This window comes from Uranotaenia lowii, chromosome 3 (assembly GCF_029784155.1).
Source record: "Uranotaenia lowii strain MFRU-FL chromosome 3, ASM2978415v1, whole genome shotgun sequence".
In the NCBI taxonomy this organism is placed as follows: Eukaryota; Metazoa; Arthropoda; class Insecta; order Diptera; family Culicidae; genus Uranotaenia; species Uranotaenia lowii.
The window spans coordinates 228,839,027-228,846,234 of NC_073693.1; positions in this window are offsets into that span (position 1 = coordinate 228,839,027).

The following is a 7,208-nucleotide window of genomic DNA, read 5'->3' on the forward strand; positions in this document are numbered from 1 at the left end:
ATAGAAGAGGTTGCAAAAATCCAATGCCTATTTAGCAAATCTCTGTGCCGATAATGCGCTGAAATGTGCACTGTGCCGAAGACGGTATGTTTGAAAAACCGTAACTGGCATAAGGACTCGGCTCCCAACCAAAATGATGACCACTACATTCAAGCGAAACAAGAAAAACATTTTATGGGATTTCCTTCCTATTGGATAATTCATCCCAGAAACAAGAAAATAAAAATTAAAACCACAGCGCTGTAGTGAGAATCGAACTCACATCACCAATTGTATCGTCTTGCCAGTCCGACATTCTAACCAGTGTACTATTCGAGCTTCATGCAGGACGAGGTATATTTGTTATAGACTTTCTGTTACCGATCAATCACAAAAAACGTACAACGGCGGCTTCCCGGCGTTTGGTCTCCTTTCAATGCATTCCTTTGTCTTAAGATGGAAACGGGAAAGGGAACGGGAGTGAAGGAACGGGAAACCCATTGAATGAGAACTGTGCTTTGCTTACTGCCTGCTATTACATACACACGCTACATATACACAGCTGCTAAAGCCGGGCAGCTTGGCCGGTGTTGTTTGCCGGTAAATTGAAGGAATGTTTTTGTTGTTGCTTTTGCTACATACACACGCACAGCTTAGCCGTGTTTGCCGGTTGATTGAATTAGAAGGATGTTTTTGTTGTTGCTTTTGCTACATTCACACGCACAGTGCTCGGTTCGCTGGCTGCCTGGTGTTGGCCGGTATTTATTTCCATCCTTCTTCGGCTTGTGATGCGATGGGGAGGGACGCGAAAACGTTTTTATTTTGTTTCATTCAGACATACGCAATTCGGTTAACTTGGGAGGTTAATGCCGGTGGGCGCAAATCGAATCAGTGCCGGTCGCGTTATCTTCTTGTATCAATGATGCTATGAAATTGACTACACGCCATTGGCACAGAGGCTGAATTTTGGGTGTAAAGAAATAATAATTGATCATTCAAAACTGAACGACTGGTTTCGAAATTATTTAAATAATATTAAACTAATGTCAATGGTGGCCTACAACAAATTACAACAACTTATAACCGTTTTCTCTCAATGTCTACTAAAACACTCAATAAAAGGTAAATCTAAAAGGCAATTATTGTTAATGGATGTCATTAGACCTTTGGACGACTGAAAGGAGTACAGAAAAGCTTTGTGAGGTTCGCTGTATGGAATCTTGGCTGGAGAGAAAACTTGCCAGATTACGAACACATCTGTTATTTTTAGGATCTGGATTTATTATCTGATGTTCTGTTGGCAAATTGAATGCAGTTTGACCAACTCAACCTTTTTACGCTCACGATTGACAGCTAACAGCAGCAGTAGTCTTTGTCTTCGTCTTTGTCTTTGTCTACACTCCTTCAGGGACAAAAACCAGCGGAGTCCGACCATCAGGGTTCAACACGCAGGAGTGCGTCGAATGAGAAAGAGCAAATAAAACGCAGCTCTTTCGTTCTCGGTACTCGGTTCACGGGCACATTTGATTGCTCGAAATTCTCTCGAGAAATTTGCGACCAAAACGCAGATTGAAAATTTTTGAGCTGAGCTAATTTGCGCGCGCCTATTCGAGAGCTCGAGCGGTTCGAAAACTGCGTTTGCGTTTATCTAGCCGCGTGCGTGTAGGAACACCGAGCATCACCGTGAGGACACGGCGGCTCACCGATCAGCGCGCGCGGCTCTCTTTAGCACACGGTGTGTGGGCCGTGTGTTTCGTGTTTGGGGGGCGATTAAGAAATCTGTACGAATAATTCAATTAATAGAATTGGTTAAACAGTTTGTAGCGCGCAACGGGATTGGTGGGAGGGTTATTACAATGAATGTTAGAAGTTTTAAAATATTTATAAGTTATAGTTACCAACACTAGTAACTATGAAATTTTTACCATGAACTAGTAAAATTTCGCGAAAAAGGCCAAATTAAAGAGCTTTATGCAAGGGTTGTTCAATAGAAAACGTTTAGATCGATCATATTGATCGATGGTTGGAATATTAATTAGTTGTTGTGTCTTTGGGGAGATTAAACGCGAAATTAAAACAAATTAATGATGATTAACGGCACAAGTACCACGAGAAATTAGTTTAGCTCCGATTTCAACATGCAAACCCTCTAGTGAAAGGGTTTGACTTGTAGGTGACGAAAAATAGTGTCGTGAATTCGCTAGTACAAGCTACTAAGTTAGTACCGCGAGAAATGTGTTTAGCTCCGATTTCAACATGCGACCCCTCTAGTGGAAGGGTTTGACTTGTAGGTGACGAAAAATAGTGTCGCGAATTCGCTAGTACAAGCTACTAGTGTTAGTACATGTAGAAATTAGTTTAGCTCCGATTTCAACTTGCGACCCCTCTAGTGAAAGGGTTTGACTTGTAGGTGACGAAAACTAGTGTCGCGAGCTCGCTAGTACAAGCTACTAGTGTTAGTACAGCTAGAAATTAGTTTAGCTCCGATTTCAACTTTCGACCGGTCAAATGAAAGGGATTGACTCGTAGGTGACGAAAAATAGTGTCGCGAGTTCGCTAGTACAAGCTACTAGTATTAGTACAGGTAGAAATTATTTTAGCTCCGATTTCAACTTTCGACCGGTCAAGTGAAAGGGTTTGACTTGTGGATGACGAAAAATAGTGTCGCGAGTTCGCTAGTACAAGCTACTAGTGCTAGTACCGCGAGAAATTAATTTAGCTCCGATTTCAACTTTCGACCAGTCAAATGAAAGGGATGGACTTGTAGGTGACGAAAAATAGTGTCGCGAGTTCGCTAGTACAATCTACTAGTGTTAGTACCGCGAGAAATTAGTTTAGCTTCGATTTCAACTTTCGACCGGTCAAGTGAAAGAGGTTGACTTGCAGGTGACGAAAAATAGTGTCGCGAGTTCGCTAGTACAAGCTACTAGTGTTAGTACCGCGAGAAATTAGTTAAGCTCCGATTTCAACTTTCGACCGGTCGAATTGAAGGGATTGACTCATAGGTGACGAAAAATAGTGTCGTGAGTTCGCTAGTACAAGCTACTAGTGTTAGTACAGGTAGAAATGAGTTTAGCTCCAATTTCAACTTTCAACCGGTCAAGTGAAAGGGTTTGACTTGTGGATGACGAAAAATAGTGTCGCGAGTTCGCTAGTACAAGCTACTAATGTTAGTACCGCGAGAAATTAGTTTAGCTCCGATTTCAACTTTCGACCAGTCAAATGAAAGGGATGGACTTGTAGGTGACGAAAAATAGTGTCGCGAATTCGCTAGTACAAGCTACTAGTATTAGTACAGGTAGAAATAAGTTCAGCTCTGCTTTCAACTTTTGACTTTCACTAAAGGGTTCGCAAGTTAAAATCGGAGCTAAACTAATTTCTACTGGTATTTGTTCCGTTAATCATTATTAGTTTGTTTTAATCTCGCGTATGTAGTATCTTCCTATAGAAAAGCCAACAAATTAAATTAGAATCATATTCTTATTTAATCGATCTGAATCCCATTGTCTAAATTTACTTTGCATTAAAAGTGGTCGCGACAGTAAAATTCATAACATTTAAATGTTACGATTGGAATTTCGTGACATTATAAATATCGATGTCGCCGTAGAATTTCCAAAAAAAGGATGTCATTCTTGGTATCGAAATTTTACTAGTCAATGGTAAAATTTTCATAAATACTAGTGCTTGGAGCTATTAATAATATATAACGTAAACCTCCTACATTGATTCTATTAATCCTCCCGCCGAGTCCATTGCCCGCTACCATTTGTTCCAACTATTTTGCTGATGAAATTAAACACACAGATTTATCAATCGGGCCACGGCAAATACAAAACACAAGCCCCACACTAGAGCCCGTGCGCGCCGCCCGGTGACAAAAAGAGAGCCGCCTCAGACCGTTTGGAGGGCAGCCGCAAGCTGCATTGTGAGCCGCTGCGTGCTGTTCTGTTAACCAAAGGAGAGACCTCGCACGCCGCTCGGTTATTACGCGCAGTGAGCTAGCCGTGCCTGTCTGACTCGGCCGCTCGCGCAGATTTCGGATAGCGCATCTCGTCGACGAGAACGAGTGGAAAAGATAGAGCGAGCGTGTTTTTGTTTAGAGCGAGAGTGCGTCAACGGCCAGAACGCAAACGATGAAGTGTTTTGCACGAGAGAATGGTTTGCGTGTGTTGCGCGTGGCTAAAAGAGTGCGTTTTGTTGAACCCTGCCGACCATCACGGGTGATTCCGGCCCAAACCATCACCGATGCTGGTTTCTGTCGTCGGGTGGCCGTCAGCAAGTCGGCATGAGTTCGTGATCTGTATAGCAACCAAACTCTATCGTTCTGCTTATTCTCGAACCGCTGTACGGTGAAGAGTTTCTCGTCGGTAAACACGATTATCTTCAACCTTCCTTGCGCTCTTCAGCAGCGCTTTCACTCTTCTTACCCGTTCTTGTTTCTGCTTCATCTGCTGGTCTGAAGTTTATCTTCAGGATCCGACGGAGACTTCAATTCGATACGTGGAGATCCTCTGCCAATTTAGTGGCACTACGACGAGAATTTCTCTTAAGGCGCTTCTTGACGATCTTCGTCATGGCAGGTGTTACCACAGTAGGTCGGCGTCCCCCACCATACCGTTTTTTGACACTTCCGGTCTCCAGGTATCTTTTAACTGTACGATATACAAAACTTCTGCACACACTTATATCGGACAGCTCACGAACTATGTCCTTCTGCCGTTTGCCAGCTAGGAACAAGGCAACCACAGCGCTACGTTTCTGTTCGAGATCAATTTTTCCGGATAACACCACGACGAGGGGTCGTTCAATACCTACTGTTTCGTGTGCAACGAAATGATTACTGTTGAAGTAATGTAGCAGTTCAATTGCCGAACCCTTATCTCTCACTGGAAAGGGGGAGGGGGACTTTCAAATTAAACTGATCATGCAAATGGAACCAAATTTGGCATGGGAAAGTAGTACCCCTCCTTTTTCCAAAGGGGATATAGGAAAGGGGAGGGGGACTCTCCTACAGCTTTTGGCATAACTCGAGAACTAATCAAGCGAATGGAACCAAACTTTACATGTCAGGGTATTTGAATACGAAAAATGTTTCTACGGTTATTTGAGACTTCTCCTTTCTTCCAGCAGGGAGGATGGAATGGAGTGAGTGCTTCCATACAATTTTTATACATAGCTCGAGAGCTTATCGAGCAAATGGAACCAAATTTGGCGTGGGAGGGTTATTGAATACAATAAAAGGCTTGTATGGTAAATTGGGGCCCTTTCTTTCTTTCAGCGGGGAGATATAAATGAGGAAAAAGAGCTTTCATACAAATTTTTCGGATAACTTTGTAACGAACCACCCTCACCAATATAATACGTAATAGCCATTAGTGGCAATAAGAAGACGTTACAAGGTTGTGAGCTCTTCACGCAAGGGGGGGGGGGGGAGTGAGTAATTTATATCCATTCATTAATTAAAGAACTTATGAAGTTTATTAAAACAGTTGTATAGTTTAAAATCTTGAAAACAAATTAAGATATCTTGCTTCAGAAAATTATTTCAAGTCTTCTTTGTATTGCAATTCGTAACTTCAGTTGCGTTTCTCATTCAATTGTGATTGCTTTTGAAATATACCTCTCGTTGCATGTTTTTCGCGGTTCTTAATATGCTCATATTGGTTTTCGTGTTTTCAAAGATTAAAAAATTATCCGTCCAGTTTTATAAATATAAGCTAACTATCCAGTAAATAGAATCAATAGTTTTCAAGAAAAAAAATCAATGATTTTACAGTTTTTCTTATATTTCCATTTGTAGCATATTATATCGGTAACCAAAATTTGTTTTTCTTTTCATTGAATCCTCAAATCAGCCAAAGTTTTTCTGGCATAGTGAAAATTGATTATTTCAACTGTGATGATCCCAATCATTGTTCAAAAACGCCATCTTTTTTAACCATTTTGTCTTTCGGCTAAGTTTTCATACACCAACAAATTAATATTTTTTTTCTGCACAAATAGATAGTTAACATGTAGACCAATCCCAAATGGTATAATTTATGATAATCGGTTCAGTCGTTTTGAAGAAACAGCCAAAATAGTAATCCGTGTCTGTATGACCCTAACCGGCTAAATTTCCGTTTTTTCAACCGTTAAGGAAGATTAAAGATCAAAAAGATGTTTTTCTAAGATTCCGTAATGATGACAGCTATTTGATATGCCCGTGACATTCGATATAGCTAAGAGAAGCTTAAAAACCAACAAATACAAGAAAATTGCCCACTTTACCAAACATCATCCTTTTCAATGTTTCAGAAAACATAGTTTCATATAGTTTTTCGTTCTGAAAAAAATACATACGTAGCATAGATGCTGGATTGATTTTTTGAAAAAAAAAAATTCCCAAGGTAGGTTGAAAAGTATGAACTAAAAAACTTTATTAAAATATATTGTTTGATAAATTTAATATTTTCCAACATTATGTTTATTGTAGAACAAAAGTTGTTTGAAATCACAAAATAAAACTTCTGTGAATATTTCAGTAAAAAATTATTTTCTAGAGGGTTAATACTCTTAACTGATGCAAAAACTCACCTTAAACACCTTACACTGAAAGATGTCTCAAAAATATGCTCTCATGATGTGATTTACTTTTTGAAAATAAACTTTCCATCGCTCATCGAACGAAATGGGTTGACGAAATGGCTGACTAGTTTGGCTTGTTTACGTGCTAGCTATTTAGCTGGTGGTTGCTGTTTCATTTTCTCTGAGGAATGCGTCTCTAAAATAACGTGTGCTCAGCAAACTAATTAGAGGTTCCCAATTTTGCCACCGAGTTTAAATTAGGGCAACAGAGCGGAAGTAGTTTCTACTAATTTGCGGTTCTGACACCCTAAACCGTTCGTTCGGCAAGCAGAATACGAACGAATGTTCTTGAATTTTCTAACTTACATGAGAGGTTCCTTTTGAAAAGTTTCCAAACTTGCCCTACCACTTAAGTTTCATTTTTTCTCAGGGAAACTAGTCAAATTTAACTATTTCTTTGTAACGCTTTACAAAAAACCTTACAGGTTTCCTCCAGTAAAATTAAAACTTTGCCACTGCCATTCTGTAGCTGCATAATTAAATTTCGGAATTCCTCGCTTCCTCGACAAGCCCACTGACATCGAGCATTCAGTGCAACTATCTTCTCAAACATTCATGAAAAAAATACTCCGGAAACTCATCACCCTGCCCTGGCTGCG